This window comes from Lepidochelys olivacea (assembly GCF_965140295.1).
Source record: "Lepidochelys olivacea isolate rLepOli2 genome assembly, chromosome: 15".
In the NCBI taxonomy this organism is placed as follows: domain Eukaryota; kingdom Metazoa; phylum Chordata; order Testudines; family Cheloniidae; genus Lepidochelys; species Lepidochelys olivacea.
In genome coordinates, this window is record NC_140425.1 from 26,699,217 (window position 1) to 26,719,264 (window position 20,048).

Here is a 20,048-nt window from a genome sequence, read left to right on the forward strand (position 1 = left end):
AAGAGAAGTGAGAACTAGGATGATTATTACCCCAATGACTAAGATATTCTGATTTGCTGAAGAGCACACAGGGTCAGACTTACAAAGGTATTTAGGTGCCTAGTGGGCTTTTCAAAAGCGCCTAAGCAGGTTAGGCACCTAACTCCCACTGCAATCCCTCACAATTAATGAAGAATTAGACCTACTCAGTGGTTCCCTTCCTCTGCACCAGCCCTCTTGCTGGGTTCTCAGTCACCTATTAGCTATGCAATGATGACAAATTAGGAGGCTGTTCAAAAACGAAATTAGTTGTGGGACAAATGTGCAGTCAGGGCAACGGAACTTACAACAGGGATGAATTCAGCCCCCACAGTTAAGTCTGCAAGAGGTGGAATAAAGTGTTTTGGCTTTGCCTTTTCTGGGAAAATATCATTTGCGCAATAGAAGGGTACAAATGGGGGAAAAGTCAAGTTCAAATCTGTATCTGCCTGATACAGTGTTGCTATCTAGCCATCCAGTTCTTCTCTTGGAGCATACTGCCTTAGCATCTGAGCAGTATTTAAGCAAAGACGGAGAAATAATATGTCTCTCTTCCTCCCCAGTAAATAGGATAACATGCTTGATGAGGATTAAAGTTATTAGTGGGTGCATGCACGTCATAGGAATACTCAGCTGAAGAAATGAGTTTTGTACTTAATTCTAAAGGCAGCAAGATCCATGGTCCTCTTTCTCTTGTGGGAGTGAGTTCCCATAGTCTAGGTCCAGATCCTATGAAAGTTCTGTCTTCTGTGCTCACAGGCCTCCTCCTACACATGCCTTACGAAAGTCTATTACATCTACACAGTTACCTTTATCAGCCAAACTTGTAATCACATCAAAGATTGAAATCAGGTTTATTTGACAAGACGTGTTTTTCTATAAAACCATGTTGACTGACATTAATTATATTCCTATCTTTTAATTCTTTATCACCTGAATCCTGTATCAGCTTTTTCATTATGTTGCCAGGGATTAATATCAGGCTAACTGGCCTATAGTTACCCAGGTCATCCCACTAGTACTTTTTGAATAATAATAATATAATATATAATGACCGTCATTTGTACTGGAGTAAGACTACGACTGGAAATCAGTGTCCACGTATATGGTTAAGGAGACGTGCCAGGACATGGTGGTGTCTAAGTTCCCTCCTACTGTCGGCAGAGGTAGTGAAACGATATTCTGTTGCATGTTCTGTTTCCATCGTAGCAGAGTGCCAGGATCGCCTGTCAAGGGACGTAGACTCCCAGGTCATTAAATCCAGCTTGGCAGACTGTATGTCCCACTTGATGCAATCCTTGTAGCAGAGTTTGGGACGGCCAGGCTTCCTACTGTCTTTTTTTAAATTCACTGTACAGAACTCTCTTAGGCAGGTGATTTGTTATCCATATGTATGACCCAGGCCATTGGCCTCCGTGCTAGCATGGCTTTCACACTTAGCATGGCTGCCAGCTGTAAGTACTTCAATGTTGGCGATTTTGTGAGACCACTTGATTCTCGTTGTGCTGCGTAGGTGGCGTTGTTGCAGGCCATTCAGTTTTTGAATATGGCCACGATAAACAAGTATAGAAGACAAGGGAGCACAACAGCTCTGTAAACTTGGCATTTTGTGGAGGTTTTGGCCCCTCGACTTGTCCAAAGTCTTTTTGTAGATGACCGAAAACTTAGGCAGCTGACTTTAAGCATGTTGAAAATTCTTTATCAATGCTGGTGTCATCGGTAACTGTGCTGTCTATGTAGCAGAAGGACTTGACATTGTTTAATTGGTAACTGTTCAATTTTAATTCTGGTGGTGATGGAACTTATGGGTTTCTGCCAGGAGATGGTTGATACAGAACTTCTGTTTTCTTCACATTAATACAAAAGCCAAAAAGGGACACAGCGTGGACAATGGAATTCAGCAAATGTTGCAGGTCGTTCTTGGAAAGGGTGGCAAACACTAAGTCGTCAGCACCCAGGAGATCCTTTATTTCACTTTCCTGGGATTGGCTTCCAGCCTTGAATCGATGGAAGTTTCGAAGTCTGCCATTGAATTGTGGTGTTAAAGTGTCACCCGCAGTGGTTGAACATGCGGTGACTTCTACCACTCCAGCCAGGAACAACGTAAATAAGCACATAGCCCTTTTTGACTCCAGGGGCTACAGAAAAGGGATCAGAGGAATCGGCACCCACTGATACAAGGGCCTGCATGTTGTCAGGGAAGCAGTGTATAAGGTTTATTAGTTTGCCTGGGCAGCCAAACTTTGCAAGAAGGCACCAGACTGCAAAGCATCTGACGGAGTCGAACACCTTACTGAGGTCAACAAAGGCAATTTACAGGGGCAGTTCTTCAGCAGCTTTCTCCTGTAACTGAAGCCTTTTCAGCAACAGCTTACCGAGGATCTTACCAGCGATGGAGAGAAGCGAAATGCCACAATAATTGCCGCAATCATGTCTGTCCCCTTTATGCATATAGATTGTTACTATTTGGCATCTTTGAAATCATGGGGTAAAACCTCATTTTCTCCAAGCAGAAAGTAAATAGGTCTAGAAAAGCTTTGTGAAGTATAGGACCACCATGTTTTAGCACTTCAGCTGGGATTTCATCATCTCCAGCTGCCTTTCCGTTTGCCATTTTCATAAGTGCATTCTTAGTCTCCTCCAAAGTTGGTGGATTGTAGAGTTCAAATTGAACTGGTCTTTGCTCTATTGAGTCTACTACTTGATCATTTGCACTCAACTTATGATTGAGGAGAGTCACAAAATGGTCTATCTTTTTAGTATCATACTTTGCTCAGTCCTTTTTGAATATTGGCAGAACATTAGCACTCCTTCAGTTTTATAGAATTTCCCTGGTATTCCAAGATGTAGTAAAAATTAACACTAGCTGGCAGAAACCTCCTCAGCCAATTCTTTTAGGACTCTTGGATGCAACTTCTCTAGGCCTGCTGATTTTAAAATGTTCATCCCTAGTAAATGTTGTCTAATATCCTCCTCAGTTACTAATGGACTGGAAAGTATGTAATCCTCATATAAGAGTACATTGTCTGCTTCATTCCAAATACAGAACAGAAATATTTATTGAACACTGCTGTCTTTTGTGCATCATTAACAATTTTATCATTACCATCTAGTAAGGGGCCTATACCATTGTTAGGATTTCCTTTGTTCCCAATATACTTTAAAAATTCTTTATTGGCCATAGATTTACTACTGGTTGCAAGAGCTCTCCAGCAGGTGACTCCCTAATTGAAGTTCCCCAAAACAATGCTATTTTTCTTTCCACACATTACAGGAATATATAACATGCTATCTTGTTTGACTGATCCCAGATGATGGTGGAGTGGGTTCAGTTATATTGAGTTGCCTAATTGCATGGTACACACTAGGATGTTTGCACTGCCATGTGTACAGATATTAGCATGCATGTATGTCTGAACTTTTGTGCATCTGTGACAAACACATCTCTGTGCACATTCACACATCTTGTACATTCACACATATGTGCGCACAAAGCATGAGTACAGACACGTGAACCCAGATACATGAACCCAGATGAATGCACAGTTGTTACTTCTAAGGGCACTCTGTGCCGAAAAAAAAAATTCTGCGCACAATATTTTAAAATTCTGCAAAATTCTGAAAATTTTATTTATCAAATGTGGAGGCTCCAGTGTGGCATTGGGGAGCACTGGTCACTGGCTGCACCGAGGAGGGAGATCACTGTGCAGTTCCCCCTGGGATATGGACTCAGCGGTGAGGCTGCACCCAACTCTTACACAGCGCAAGAAGGGGGCCTGCCTTACAAACACCCCAGGGCCCTGCCCCTCCGTGTGGGCGGGCAGGCTCGGCAAGGCAGAATCCAAGTGTGGAGGGGCTTATTGTTGGGGAATCCAAGTATGGGTTGAGAGGGTTCTGTGTGGGGCAAAATAGAGGTAGGCAGCTCAGTGGGGAATCCGGGACGTGTGGCGGGATCTGGATGCATAGAGTCTTGTTGTGGGGTTCTGATGCAACGGTAATGGGACTCTGCAGGGGAGTCCAGGTGAAGGTGATTGGGGTTCAGCTTGGGGGGTCTGGGTGGGGGGGGGCTCAGTGGGAGATCCAGATATTGGGGGAGTGGGGCTCAGTGGGGTGGGGATCCAGGTGCAACTGATTGGGGCTTGATGGGGTGGGGGTCCAGGTGTGGGTGGCTCATCAGGGTGGTCCAGGTGCAGGGAAAGTGGGGCTCATGGGGGGGGGCTCTGAGTGTAAGGGGTGAGGCTCAGTGGGAGGGTCTAGGTATGAGGAGGTCTGGATGTACAGGGGTTGGGCAGATGGAGGAGCAGCTCCCCGTACAGGGATCCTTCCCCCTGCAGCTGAGGAGTGATGGGTGCAGGAATCAGACTGAGGGGGAAGTTTGCAGACCTTACAGCTGGGGGAGAAATCTGGGGGTGGCTCTGACCTGGCCCTGTATGCCGTGCAGGGGAAGAGGAAGTTCTGTCCTCCCCAGCCCAGTCGGGACTAGCAGCTGTGCCTGGTGCAAGGTAGGAGCCATCAGCTGGGTCTCCCCGCCCCCACCGCGATTTACCTCTCTGCCGGCTGCCCTGGGCACCCGAAACACCCTGCTGGGGAGGGTCACATGACCGCTCTTGTGGCTTCTCTTTGCTTCCCCATCAGGAAGTCATTTTCTGCCGGGAAGCCAAGAAATCTGCGGGGGACATAAATGCTGCCCAGGCGCAGAATTCCCCGGGGAATAAGCTGCGCTCACACTTATATCCACGCCTGTTTGCACAGGTCCCTACCCAGCTGAAGACATCTGCACAACCAGGAAGATGCACACACAGCTGCGTGCACAGCAGCCCCAGCTGCCTTCCCAGGTTACACACACGCAGCGACAGCCCATCTCACCCCAGCTCTCATGCGCCCTTCGGCACACGCTTGCCAAGCTCCGATGCACACGAGGGTGACCAGAGGGGAAGTGTGAAAAATCAGGCTAGGGGGTGGGGGGTGCAGAGGGGCCTGGAGCAGACGCAGCCCCTACTACCCGGACTGTGCCTAGGACATCGGGGCACCTGGGTCGGCTGCCCTCGCACGCACAGACCCACTCACGGGCACGCGCCTCACACTCGCACACCATTGTGCACACGCAGGTGCCAGCCCAGCTCTCCCGCACAGTTGCAGGGGCGGACACACCCACTCAGGGGCCGGCACACTGGGGGGGGGAAGGGGGGCGCGCGCTCAGGCGCGCGCGCGCGCGCACGGGGGCAGGTCCGGCCCCTCCGGGTCAGCGGGCGGCGGCGGCGGGGGATGAAAGCGGTGACCTTGTTGCCATGGCAACGGAACTGCGGTCGCCGCAGCCGCACCTGAGCTCTGCGCCTGCGCCGCGCCCCCGCCCCCGCCCCCGCCCCCGGGGAGCCGTCTGGCTTCGCCCCCGCCAGTGCCCCGCCCGGCCCGGGGAGGCGACCCGCAGCCGGGTAAGTCTCCGCGCGGGGGCGGGTAGCTCTGGGCACAGAGGGGCCCTGCCGGGGGCTGGCCTGGCCCGGCCCGGCGCCCCCCCCCATCTCCGTGTGGGGCCGGCGGCGGCTGCCGCGGGGGAGAAGGAGCTGCCCCCAGAAGCGCCCCGAGAGGCCGGGGTGTCTCGCGTCCGGCCCCCCGCACAGGCAGGTGGGGGGCAGCCCCGGGGGGCTGGGTGTCTCGCGTCCGGCCCCCCGCACAGGCAGGTGGGGGGCAGCCCCGGGGGGCTGGGTGTCTCGCGTCCGGCCCCCCGCACAGACAGGTGGGGGGCAGCCCCGGGGGCTGGGTGTCTCGCGTTCCCCCCATCCCCGCACAGACAGGTGGGGGGCAGCCCCGGGGGGCTGGGTGTCTCGCGTTCCCCCCATCCCCGCACAGACAGGTGGGGGGCAGCCCCGGGGGGCTGGGTGTCTCGCGTCCGGCCCCCCGCACAGACAGGTGGGGGGCAGCCCCGGGGGGCTGGGTGTCTCGCGTCCGGCCCCCCGCACAGGCAGGTGGGGGGCAGCCCCGGGGGGCTGGGTGTCTCGCGTCCGGCCCCCCGCACAGACAGGTGGGGGGCAGCCCCGGGGGCTGGGTGTCTCGCGTTCCCCCCATCCCCGCACAGACAGGTGGGGGGCAGCCCCGGGGGGCTGGGTGTCTCGCGTCCGGCCCCCCGCACAGACAGGTGGGGGGCAGCCCCGGGGGGCTGGGTGTCTCGCGTCCGGCCCCCCGCACAGACAGGTGGGGGGCAGCCCCGGGGGGCTGGGTGTCTCGCGTCCGGCCCCCCGCACAGACAGGTGGGGGGCAGCCCCGGGGGCTGGGTGTCTCGCGTTCCCCTCCTCCCCCGCACAGACAGGTGGGGGGCAGCCCCGGGGGCTGGGTGTCTCACGTTCCCCCCATCCCCGCACAGACAGGTGGGGGGTAGCCCCGGGGGCTGGGTGTCTCGCGTCCGGCCCCCCGCACAGACAGGTGGGGGGGCAGCCCCGGGGGGCTGGGTGTCTCGCGTTCCCCTCCTCCCCTGCACAGACAGGTGGGGGGCAGCCTGGGGTGTCTTGCCTCCACCCATCCCCCCACAGATAGGTGGGGGTCTGGGTGTCTCGTGTCCTCCTTCTACACAGCAGGTGGGGGGGCAGCCTGGGGCGTCTCACTCCCCCCCCTGCAAAGACTGGTTTGGGGGCTGGGTGTCTCGCGTCCCCGTCCCCCCCTACATGGACGGGGGGGGCAGGGTGCCTTGCATTCCCCCCCTACATGGACAGGTCGGGGGGGCAGCCTGAGGGGCCCTGGTGTCTCGCGTTTCCCCACCCGCTGCACAGACAGGTCAGGGGCACCCTGAGGGGCCAAAGTGTGTCGCCTCCCCCCACACACATAGGTTGGGGGCAGCCTGAGGCCGGGGACGTCTCACCCCTTTCTCCCCACGTCTATGGGTGAGATAAAGACTTTTTTCCTGCCCTCCCTTACCACTTTCACTAAGGCAGTGGCTCTCAATCAGTGGTCTGCAGACCCCTGGGCGTCCACAGACCTTGTCTAAGGGGTCTGCAAAAGGTGTTTGTTACCAAAGAAAAGTGGTTTTCAACCTGTGGTCTGGACACCTCGGGGTCTGCAGACTGTTTAGATTTCCATAGGGGTCCTCACCGCCGTATGAAAGTTTTAGGGGTCTGTAAATGAAATAAGGTTGAGAATCACTGCATTAAAACATTTCCTCCTGCCCACGCCTAGCAGAGAATAAAGCTGGGTGTGCAGGGCAAAGGCTTTCTTCTCCATGAATGTGTATGTGCGGGTACTGCAGGATTGTAGCAAAACAATTGCCTTCCACTTCTGTGAGTCTTTGCAGCCCCTGCTGCAGTCCGCTGGGCAATAGGAGGCGGGCAGGGGGGGGTTATTCTTCTGCCCTGTTACTCCCTGGCTAACTTACTGACAGGAGCGTTTCTTTAATTCCCTGTTCCTATTTAGAAAACACAAATACATTTCAGTGGATTGACTGAATTCTTCCCTGGAAGGGGTGGTGGCATAACTGCTTGTCTTAGATCATAAGGTATGCCATGGGGGTACCTAATAAAAAAGGAAACCTGAAGGACTGTGTTGCCTTTGAGTTTTAGGGAAGTGACATTATTCTCCTCCTCTTCCGTTGCAGTGAATCTGTAGGGTGGGTGAAGAAAGAAAAGATGGAAGGACTGTGTGCGGGGAGGGTAAGGGTGGAATCTTTATTCAAGCCAAGGAGGTATTTTATGTAAAGAGTGAGCCCATCATTTGTGGAAATAGTAGCAAGGAGTATAAAGCTTGCCTTTGGAAATGGAGTGTTTTCCAGCCACCTAGCTGCTGTCTGTTTATCTCCAAACCCAAGAACTAAGGTGGGACAAAGAGGAGGTTGGAGAGGGGAGAGAGAGAGAGTCCTTGATGTTTGTACATTGGCACTGTAAATTATAATAATATGCTTTGTTAATATATATTAAACTGTCAAAAACTGAAGTAGGGACGATAAGATTGAAGAACACGGGGCTGTGGCAGCCCGACGGTGGGATTGTAGAGTTCTGAGCTGCATTGCAGGTGCATAAGAAATATCCAGGAGACTTTGTTTGGATGGGTAAACACTTGAGCTAAAATGTGCCTTTGTTGATGTTTATACAGTAGTAATTCTCTCTCTTAATATTTTAAAAATTAATTTCATATCCGTGTGGCTATAGTGCAGTCCCTCCTTACATATTGCTTGTTCACTAGTAAATATAGTCCGTTAGGGTGGTACAGTAGCATGACTGTGAACTAGTAAGAGAATTATGATCTTGTCTTAGTTTAATATAGATATACGTTTTTGCATTCATAAAACTATACTTATCCCTAGGTTCGTTTGACTATTTAAAACTATTGATATACTGGAACAGCTAATAAAATGATAAAAATAAAGAAATCTATCCATTAAATTCCATTTATGTTATCTGTTCTGTTGAATATTAAAGCTGTACATCGACTGTATGAGGTATATTGAGATTTCAGTGGTGTTTTGTTGTTTCATTGAATTTTCAATTCAAAGGTGGGGAGATCATGATTCAGGAAGACATTGCATGCCTAAAAGAATATATAAAATGAGTAATTGGACAAACTGGTGCATAACTGCTGTAGCCTATTACTATGTGTACTGTGTAATATATGTTAAAAACATTGTTGCAGGATGAACTGTGACAGCCAAGCTAAATGCTGTATACAAGATTCATAATAACTGAGTTGAAAATTAAAATTGTAAACAAGTAATTTTTAAAAAACTTTACAATTCATACATTTGATTTCAAATTTTAAAAATGTTATCCTTTCGAACAGCAGTTTTCAAATTATCAAATTGCATTTTTCTTTGGCATAATTTGTAAAATTAAAAACTTTTTTCAATGTGGCTCATTATTAAAATCTAAAACCTTTTGAGAATTACTGTGTATTTGTTTGGAGGAATCATCAGTAAGCCTTTGTCATCAGTGGGCAGAAAGAAAATTCCCCTCTGGTGTTTTTCCTGTAAAAAATGCACTTTTTGAAGATTGTATATAGTATAGTAGAAGGATTAGGATTGCAGGTGGAATAAACTAGCTTGCAAGCTTTGCTCTTGATGTCATATTTAGTCTAGCATTTACTTTATTTAGAATTTTAAAAATAGTGAAAGATGTCTAAGGAATATTTAAAGCCAAATGTAAAGTGGTATCTAGGGATTATTTTTATAGCATCAGTATCTCCAGTGTATACTTTGTATGTATGTAAGTGGACAAATATAAAATAATCCATCTTTCTGCCTGAGGTCTTGCAGATATGTTGTCTCATTATTTTTAATAGTAAAATATTCTAAATGACTAATTTTTAGAACCAAATTAGTCTTATTTCACCATGTTGTATATAACTTTGATCTGTCATACTCCTGAAGTGCTGTTTCTATAATGCTTTGAAACCTTTTGCACCACCAGCTAACAAAAGTGACTTAACTGATCAGTTTGTCAGTAACTAATAATAGCATTTCTTTGCAGTGGGATGAGGTATTGTAAGATCAGTGACTCAGATGACTTAATTGTAGTATTGGATGCTCTATGGGAATGCGTAGGCATGTACTGGCCAGAGAACAGTGTCTGTAGCTGTCTTGTTTCACAGTCTTTTCCTGTTCTCCCTTTCTTGATTCTAAAAGGGGTTTAGGAATCTAAGATCTGAAAAAAGGGAAGACCTAGAAAGGGAAAAATAAAGGTTTTATGAGATGATTGTACTAAGTGACTCTCATTTGAGGTCTGGCTCTTTATTCCGGCTTTTTCATGTCTGTTTACTGTAGTGCATAGTAAAACCATGCATTTGTTTCACAGCAACACCCTTATTGTATTTACAGACAAAAACACCTATACATACCTTTTGTAGATTCTGCTTTAAGGGATGAGAATATTTTACTATAAATTAATTGTACAAGCTAAATTAATATTGAATATTGTACAATAAACTAGTTTTCCAGCAACTCCTACAATACCCTTTGAAATAACTGTGCTGAATGATGCAGCCCAGGAGAGTGGAAGGAGTTAAACTGGAGAGGTTGCACATTGTTTGTTTGTAGAAAAAAACTTACTACAACTATATAACTAGAACTTGTTGATTCCTTTTGCATCTACGATATGCCAAAATAAAATTTCTGGGACATTCCCTAGCCCATTCTTGTTTTAGTGCTGTATTTTAACATTTTTGTTCGAATGTTAGAGTAAGATTGCCATGCTTTGAATGTCTTTGTTTCCCTTTGCAAGGGCCAGTGTTTGCCTCTCTAATGAACTTCTCGTAGCTGAGTACAAGAACTGTTACGTTTATTAGGCAATATTAAAACTGTTCCTCTACCTACAAGAGGATATAGATCAATACCCATAGTTCTATCTGTATTTCTCAGAATCTTTGTCACCATTGACTGAAGAAATTACTTTGCAGGGTAATGTTAGTATTATATCAGTATTGTATCTCAGCTAGTTGGAGAAGTCAGCTAACTAGATTGATAGTTCTGAATGTAGGATAAACACTTGAGAACTATTGTACTTAAATACACTTCCCCTCCTTCACATAATATGTTCATAAAGCAACAATATAAGAAAATATTGCAAATACATTTCTACCGTTATATTTTGGGGACAGTCTTCCATTCAGTGAATTCAGTTGTAAAATTCTCATTGACTTTACTGCGGTCGGAATCAGGCCTGTAAAATGCTAGAAGATTAGTATTAGAGCACTGAGAGTCTTAGGATCCTGAAGATTGGTCCACAAGCACTGATCTTATATGAAATGTATTTTTAGTTAACAGAAAGAGGCAAACATTTAACATTAACTGCATAACTTTTTCTTTCATGTTGCTTGTTACTCCTTTAGACAACAGATTTTTCACTTGCAGATAAAGTAAGCACAACACTGTTTCTGCAATGGTAGATCTAACCCAGTGCAAAGCATCTGTTCTCTGGTACAGCTCATGCTGAAGATGCACATCGTTTGCAAAATAGGCCTTTAAAGTGAAACATACTGTGCTCAGAACTATGACAGACATTCTATAAGCTGTTTTCAAATTAACCTTCTTTTTTTAAAGAAAAATCCTGTTTACTTTCTATCAGCTGCTTGTAGACAGTGGGTAGGCAGTTTTCCTGTGAAAATCTGTGAAATAATGTTTTTGCATGTAAACCCTACAAACGTAGCACTTTCTCTTGCTGTCTTAATTATTGAAAAGCAAACTCCATTTTAGGTGGGAACCAGAGTAAGCCCAAAGCAATTAAAAACAGAATATGTTGTTTTGTTTCCCATTACTTTTAAAGGTTTCGTTCAAATTGTCCATCCCCTATTATATTTCTAGTCTGCATAATTTAGGAGTATACAATAGCTGGGTGTAGTATTAATAAGACATCTGTGAGTGTTTGTGTTTACTCTTCTGTTAAAAAAAACTAACAAACCCAAAAACCTATTATTCATATGCTATTCCTTAATTACATTTTTCAAATAATACAACCATTGTTTGTCATGTGGACCTTTTGCTCTTAAAAATCTTATTTTGAGCAGAGTAAGGGAAGCAAAAATTTGAACATGTTTGTAGTTCTAAGTCATTATCCTAAAACAATGGAGCGTACATTTATGAAACAGTATAACAGGAGGTAGATGAACAGGTAGTGAAATTTTTCACTGTTTTACACTATTTCAGTATTTTATACAAAAAATACCATTAAGTATGTTAGAGGGCTTGCTGCCTGCAAGTTACCATCAAAGTGAAGCAATTGAACATAGGTATGGAATTGTTGTCAGTTGTGTTCTGATTTGGATGTGCAGACGCTTTCTTTGTAAATGGATTTTCCAGGAAGGACGATTCTCTTTTTGGTGCTGAAAGACTCCATCTTGTTTTGCCCAGATATGTTTTACATATATACTAGATATAGTTTGAGATTTATGCATTGCTGTTCCAAGTAAACTGTTGATCACTATGTGCAAATAAATGGATGAAGGCATTTGGACTTGTAATTTGGTTGAATAGGGAAATAGCTCCAGATCATATGGGGAAGGCGTCCTTTTCCTATAAAAAAGGGGCAAATCTAAAACCATGGAAATTAAATCCAAAGAACTAGTGTTAATGAAACATGAAAGTTGAAAAGTCAAGTGTTCAGAATCAGGCCATTCCAAAAATGATGGCAAATCCTTTCCTCTGAATCTCTCTTGGGATTCTCACAATATTGTCCGTATAAACTTTTCCTTTAAAATAACATGAAAATATTGGCTCTGAGTTCATGAGGGAATTACTGAACACTTGAAAAATCCAAGAGATTTGGTTTCCTCTATATTTTAGAACCATATTTCTAATTTAAACACCATTATAGCTCCAGATTTATGTACAGAATACACAACACTCAGAATATGTCCTTGTAGGAAAAATTCTTTGTCTTGTAAATAATTTAGGGCCTGATCCTGCTTTTGATTTTTTTGCTTCCATTTTCAAGACCCTTTCTAATGAACTTCTTGTAGCTGATTACAAATTCTGTTACATTTATTAAGTGATATTAAAACTGTTTCTCTACCTAGAAGAGGGTGGAACTTTTCTTTCTTTTTCACTGACTATGGAATTGTCTCTATTAGTGAAAATGACATATGGTAGCTAGTTGTAATATTGCATCGCTGTCCACAAATCTAACTGTATTCAGGGCAGAAGGCAGAGCCCACCCTTTTACTATGGCTTTCCCTTCCCTGATGGAAATTATATTAAGTAATAAACTACTGTCTGATCTCAAAATGGAGGAGAGAGAAATGAAGTGACTGCTACTGACAAAAGGAAGAGAAAACTCAAATCTGTACACAAAAGCTAGTTGAAATTCAACAGTTTTTTTTTATTCTCAATTTTTTATGAATTTTTTTATCAAAATGATTACTGACGTTTTCCTCCAAAATGGGTCTGTTTTTTAACACTTTGAAATGAAAATGTCAGAGTTCTTTTTTTTTTTTTTCCTGACCAGCTCTATATGCAAGGCACTGGGATCCTGTAGTAATGGACGTGGGTCACAGCCTATCTGCATAGGTATTTATACGATCTCTGGCACTCCTGACATTGTACAGAATCGTTTGCCCCTGATGATATTGTCTAATACCATCTGTGAATCACTCCAGTGCTGGTGATCTCTTTATGTATAATGCCACATTATTTCTCTGACCTAATAGAAGCTTGCTTCAGTCTGTTCTGATTTAATTGTGGCATCTATGGGACTTGTGTAGTCTCAGGGGGTGAGAAGGATTGTATGATCTTCATTTTAATCATTCTTGCCAATACTTATGATTTTAAGGTAGATTGTGTCAAATTTACAGGAAGTTACTGAGGCATCTGTAAAGAGTACAAGGTGGCTTATCTTGTTCATTTTCTGAACATCTGGGAACTTTAAATTGTTGCTGTCAAGACTATCTCCTCTTAATTGATCTTCCTGCTACTATGCTGGGGAGGCAACATATGTCTGTCTGGAAAACAGCAGGGGAAAATCACCTTGTAAAATAACCAGGAAAAATGTTAGAAGTGATTTCTTAACAAATATAGGACTATATTCTCATTCTGAGGGGAGGGAAAGACATGTTAAATTTCTCTTTCCTCTCCAGAGACTATAATTATGCTTGAAATATCAAATAAAGCTTTGAAAAATGTGAGGGCAATGATACACGAATCATTGGTGGTAAAGAGATGGCAGTTTAGGCAGACTTGTATATCTGAATCATGAGAGATGTTGGCTTAATAGTAAGAGTCTTATATTTTCTGTAGCAACCAGGGAAAGGAAAATATTTACCATAGACTGTAGGAAGGAGATTGTGTGGTCCTGTTATATAGTGAAGGCTTCTACGTTGCAATTTTTAATCAAAAGGAGAAACTTGTGCATGTCTGTCATATTTTATTATTTTATCCTTTGAGTTTCATGTTTTTCCAGTAATATAAAAAGTCAGTTTGACAGGAACACTTTTGTCATCTGTGAAACCGAAGCTGACAGGAAAGAGTCTTCAAAAGATACTCTGTGCCCCTGCTTTCTTTAGGTGACTTCTTGAAACTGAATTTGCTACAACACATAAGAAAATATTCTGTCAGCTTGTGGTATGTATTGATGAAGTAAGGAATTGGTTCTCAGCTGAGAGGAAGTTAGTTGTCTGCCTGGATAAATAGCGTATTCCAGCATAAGATCTGAATGCATGTCTGGAGGGTGCTCAAGTGCTTGTTATGTCTGGAGATGGATGGAATGGGTACCATCTGGAAATAGATGACTTTCTTGTTTAACTGATCTCCCTCAGTCAAAAATAAAACCTTATCAAAATGGCTAGTTAGCTTCATTCCAGCATTGTCTCCCTCCTGGATTCTAAACCACCATCTCTCTGCTCTTATCTTAGGATGTGAGTGTTATATGAAGGCATTCCAGTTTGTCCACAGGAGCCTGATACACAGCCAGAAAAGGCTTCTGACTACCTCAGAAATATTTTGAACTACATCCAAACACTTCAGATCGGAAGGGGCCCTTCTCTCAGCCCTGCCTATCATTTGTGAAGCAAGATTCCTACTTTTGTCAACTATTTCAGTTTAATTTATTTTACTTTTTGGTTTAAGAATACATATATATATATATATATATATATATATATATATATATAGAAATAAGAAAAAATACTCTGTAGGACTGAGACAGATCTACCATGAAGCGTTTTTTTCTGGTATGCCACAGTAGAGTGGGATTTGCCCTCTAAGAGCTGCTGAATATGTCGGCTTTTGACTTGTATCAAGATTTCATCTTGCATAATGTAGTTCATTTTGGCAGGTAACGCTGCATCATCCACACACAGCCATGCTGACACTGAGAGGAGCCAGGAAAACATTCACTTCTTGGGGTGGGTAGAAGAATTTTAACATTTATTTAAGACTTCATGCTAGAAGGTGAGTGAAGTCTTGGACTGATTCTTACACAAACAAATCTACTTGCATGTTGCATTTGGTGCACCTGAAGGAACGTTGTTTGATTAAATTTATCTGTTCCTCTGTCTCTAGGAAAAAGGAAATTGAGAATCTGTGTATGTCCATAAATCTTTATGGGCAGGTTGGGGCTTGATCCTGAATTTCTTATTCTATTTACATACTTTTCCTTTTGGCCTCCATTGAGACCACCACCTCGTCTACATCTCCTAGGTTTGGGTGGGAGGGTGGAACATTGTATGTTTGTCTAGATAAAAGAACTTGCACAACCGTGCCGACACGCTCATTGTGCTAATGCCAGTATGAAAACTGTAAGGGTATATCTACGCTGTAGCTGGGAGAAAGCCCCCCAGCCTGGGTAGACTTGGTTAGCACTCTAAAAATAGCAGTACAGAGCTCAGATCCAGGGGGCTGGGTGGGCTTGAGAATCCATACTGCTACTTGATCCACACCATCCACGTAGCTAGTTTTAGTATGTTTGATTGAGCTGAACTAGCATAAGTCTGTCTACTCAGAATGGATGTTCACTCCCAGCTGAAGTGTAGACATACCCTAAATAACTAGCAGTATTGTAGCTGTAAAACAGCTGTCATGCTCACTGTTGTTTGTAATCGGCGGAGTTTGACTTGTAAATACCTTCCCCTCTCAATTCGTATCACTTCTTAAATATTTGGAAAGGTTGAAAGACTTTTTTTTTTCTTTAAATAGTTGAAAAACTAAATATTTTATGACAGGTTTCAGAGTAGCAGCCGTGTTAGTCTGTATCCGCAAAAAGAAAAAGGAGTACTTGCGGCACCTTAGACTAACCAATTTATTTGAGCATAAGCTTTTGTGAGCTACAGCTCACTTCATCAGATGCATTCAGTGCGTTTGTTAGTCTCTAAGGTGCCACAAGTACTCCTTTTTCTTTTTAAACATTTTATGGTATCTATAACTTTTAGTTTTCTTTTGACTGTTGGCCTTACTCATGCGAATCATCATGCTGACTTCAATAATGCTACTCATATGCATAAGAGTTGAAGGCCTGGGTCCTTAAATAGCCCAGATGGATTCAGCTGCCGTCAGTGTGGTGAGAAACCTTCTCTTTCCCCCTACTTCGTACTAGTTTCACTCTTGACAGCAATTGGCACGTTCTTTCTTTTCTGGGAAGGCAGAAGGTAACTTACTTCAATACCATCCCAAAGCCAGAAGAAAACATCGGGTATAGGGCTTTCTCCTTTGGATTTTCTATTGGAGTCAATGGGAGTTGTGCCCAAGTAAGGATTTCAGGGTTCAGCTTATAAAAAGTTACTGCTATCCTACCTGCTCGGAAAAACCTCAGATTCCCATGCAAGTAGTTCTTGAGTCTGGATCTCGCTTTGTAGACAGGTCCCTTGTGTCATGCATCAACTAACCTGAGTTTATGAAAACAATTGTCAGACAAGTTGCATGGAAGGACACTGATTCAGAACCGCACATATAAAATACATATAAATTCTAAGGTGAATCCATACATGCATTCATGAGTAGAGCCTTTATAATGAATGCAAAGCAACTAGATGAAATACTGTTCCGAACTACACTTTAGATTCAGTGTTTATTTTACAATGCTGACTGGGTTTTTTTGCAGCTTTGGTTTTTTGTAGGGTGTTCTGTTTTTTTATACTAAGTGATAGGATTAATTCTATGATTTGATTACCCTTGTTTTATCAGTAAATCTCATACTTATAAAAAATGATGTAGAGGTTATTACATTAATTGTAGAAGTATTTAGCAACTGTTCAGATGTCACTTGAATCTTTAGCAGCCTAGAAGACATGATGGAATGTGATCACCTTAAAACAATCGCCTTGCTATGAAGTTTTTTCCCTTAACGTAGCAGTAATACTTTGCACTTGTTTAGTTTTGCATACTCTAGGAAAGGGATGCTATCAACTTGAAATTGAGTCAGGTTTTAAAAAAAAGTTAAAAATAGTTTCAGATACTGAGCTTGCTCCAAAGTCCACTCCTGTCATTTTTTTGTGACTTTAAGAAACAATCCCCTGTTGCTATGTGAAAGACTGACACAAATAGGGAAACCGATTGTACATGGAAACAGTGAAACTTACTAGATGTAAGGTGGTTGCTTACTTTAGGCCATCTGACATCTGAACAGGTTTTTATTTCCTCTAGCTTTTCGCTTGTAGTCTGCATGTTATTTCTAACAGTAATTAAAAAAAAAAATTTCACACAAAAGTGTAATTTTTAAGTTGGCAGTATCCCTGTAAGTCATCTGAACTAATTACAAAAAGTAATATTCTAAATCATAAAGTTCAAAGTTAGCTGCCTTTTGTTCAAAGACTGACTGTGTTATAATGAGTTCCCATTGGTGACGTGTGTATTTTCAGGACACTGCCATTGTTTCTAATTGTGCACCAATCTAGTGCTCTCTTCATCCATACATCTCATACATACATACATACAAAAGGGGGTTACAAATTTTAAAATTCCGCCAACCATGCTGAGTGCATCCCATTGAATAGCACTGAGTTCCTGTGAAAACAAAGCAATATCCTCTTTCTCGTCCTGTAGGAGAGGTGAAGCATTAAAGTTCTATCAAAGTGTTTGTGCAAAAACTTAAATTATTTTCAAAAGTACAATTGATGCATCCAGAAAAACAAAATACAATTCTGTTTGTACATGTGTGCTCAGCTGCCTACTTGCATTCCCCAGACCATGAAGCATCCTCCCAAGGGAGCAAAATAACCTTTCTGAGCACATAAGGGAGGGCCATGCACCGTCCTTTTTAGTGGCTTTTGCATCAGTCTCCAAAGGCTGTGGTTGAGTGCGTCCAGTTCTGCCCTCAGTTACACCATTGTAAAATGCGAGGAACTGAACTCTCAGAAGCTTGTCCAAACTGTCTAGACATGTAGTACCTAATCTCATTAAGGTAAACATAGTCTTTTTGTTTCAATACCATTTGTAGTTCTTTGGCTCATGCCTGACACAAAGCAAAATAACAGTCAAAGAGCTGTCTTCATGTAGTAGTGACAGTGCTCTCAGTACGGGACAGTAGTTTAGTTCATTTCTGTTGACCATGGGGGAACTCCTCATTAAAAGCATTAATGGCAGCATTATCCTGTTCATTAATACCTTTAGTGCATGAAATAATTCCCAGATCACAAGCATTCCCCGGCAAAGCAAAGAACAAAACCCTATTGAGCGAGGACAAAGAGCTAAAGTGTAAAGAGCAAGCTGTGTACGCAACATAGAGAATGAGCTGCTTCAAAGGCAGCAAAAAGAAACTTTGATTGTTTCTAGACATAGTGTGCTTTGTAAATACTAGAAACACCAGGAAAGCTTAAGGTATCTCCCATTCTTTTCTAAATCCTCCTTCGGTCTGCACTCTTCTGGGGTGTTGGGCCCAGATCTTTCAAACCTCTCCCTCTATTTCCCGCTTAAATCCATGCTTGTGATACTCTTGGGGAAGTGCGTTGGAAATGTTTAATATATTCCTAGTTTCTGATCATCTTGCCCTAGAAAATGTAGCCCAACCACAGACTAAGTGAATCAGTAATAGAGGTCCAGCTTGTTACACAGCCAGGTTTATTCAGATTGATCCTTTCTTATGCTCATATGATTTGTGCTTTGGAACATCAGTTTCAGAATCTTTGGAATTATCATCCATAACAATCCATTTCAAGTTAAGTTTGCATCTTGTTCAGTTACTGTGTGCCTAGCAGTACAAAACAATTTGCTATCAACCCAGGAAAATAATAATTTATACTTTTTAACTGGCTTCTACTAGATAGCTCAAGTGAAGATTTTTTTATTCTTTTCCCAGATGAGTAAATAATAATGTGTTCAGCCCTTCCTCTCTTCCTATACTACCAGATGGATAGTGCATTAGCTAATAGATGTCTAGCAAAAAAACATATTGCAGAATTAGAGCCAGCTGAATGATGATGATTGATCAGCTAGCATCTGAGAAGCTGTTCAACTGTCAGTTGTCTTGAGTTTTTCCAGTTCTTCTCCCGATCCACCCCTTGCTCTAGGAAAAGTCATCGAGATTAGGATTCAGTGACATTTCTGCACTGCAAAAGCATAGAATTCAAAAAGGCAGGCAGCTATTATATGTCAATACAATGACTGTCTTCCATAGATATAAAGTTCCCTCTTATTTGTATGGAGTGATATTTTCCCCCATTTCCAAGAAAATGCACAACTTCTTCCACAGAGACTATATAGAGTTGTTTCCACCTGTCTTGGAAGAGGGTAATATGGCTGGGCAGGCTAACGGTGGAATTGGGGGATGCCCACATACCCAAGGAAACTTCAGCAGAAGTGAATGCTGCTTTGTGGAGCATTATCTTTTATCATTGCCCTTCACCTTCTGTTTTTCTCAGAGGAAGAGGTAAGGTGCAGGCATGACCACAAGGCATCCCCTGGGATTTGCTGTAGTGCAAAGTAAAAACACAGGAAGACCCCACAGAACATTCTCAGGATTGGAGGGCTGTGCTCCCTATATCGTCCAGAGGAAGGAGAAAACTGCTTACCTGAGAGGGGCTGCTACCACAGAAACACTTGTGAATTAAATTCCATAGATTTCCCTGATTAACTTCTGCAAGGGAGAGAGTCCTAGGTCCATATTGTCAATTTCTGATGTCACATTTTCCTGCCAGCCTCATAAAACTAATCTGTTTTATTTTTTCCTTCAAAGACTAGTTAATCCCAATGTGATCCTTAGGTCTTATGTGAAAAAAATAACCCCTGGTGTGGAGTAATACTACTGTATAATAGTAGATTATTATACAGGTTGTCTTGTTTTCTGACATATTATTTTGTTGAATATATTTATTTGGAAGGTTTATATATTCTGAACATCTTTTCTGTTACTTCTTTGTGTCTTTAAGGCTTTTAATTTTTTCTTAAAACTTTTCACCTCACTTTAACCTACAGGCACAAAGCTGCTGTCGATAATGACCGTGATAGGAAAGGTTTCCAGATATTATTTATAGACCTCTTTCACAAAAAAAGTTTATTTTTATACACTGAAATTAACCAAAGAAATCAATTGCTGATATTAACAAAAATCCTATTTGAGCTCCCATCTGCCAGTGCAGCTCTTTTAAGAGGGTAAAGCACTGTAACCATATCTGAAAATCCTACCATGTTTGGGGAATGG

The 20,048-nt window shown here is 43.2% G+C and overlaps 1 protein-coding gene across 8 annotated transcripts in view; it reads left to right on the forward strand.

Annotated features, from left to right (window-relative positions):
• CCDC92 (coiled-coil domain containing 92) overlaps positions 1 to 20,048 on the forward strand; it is an 85,301-nt gene that overhangs the window by 55,620 nt on the left and 9,633 nt on the right. The window contains exon 1 of one of the 8 annotated variants that reach the window (XM_084648761.1): positions 5,292 to 5,450. The exons of 1 other annotated variant lie outside the window; for it this stretch is intronic. The gene's annotated coding sequence lies outside the window, so the exon portion shown is untranslated. 6 more of the 8 variants (XM_084648763.1, XM_084648764.1, XM_084648766.1 and 3 more) reach the window with 6 other exon arrangements.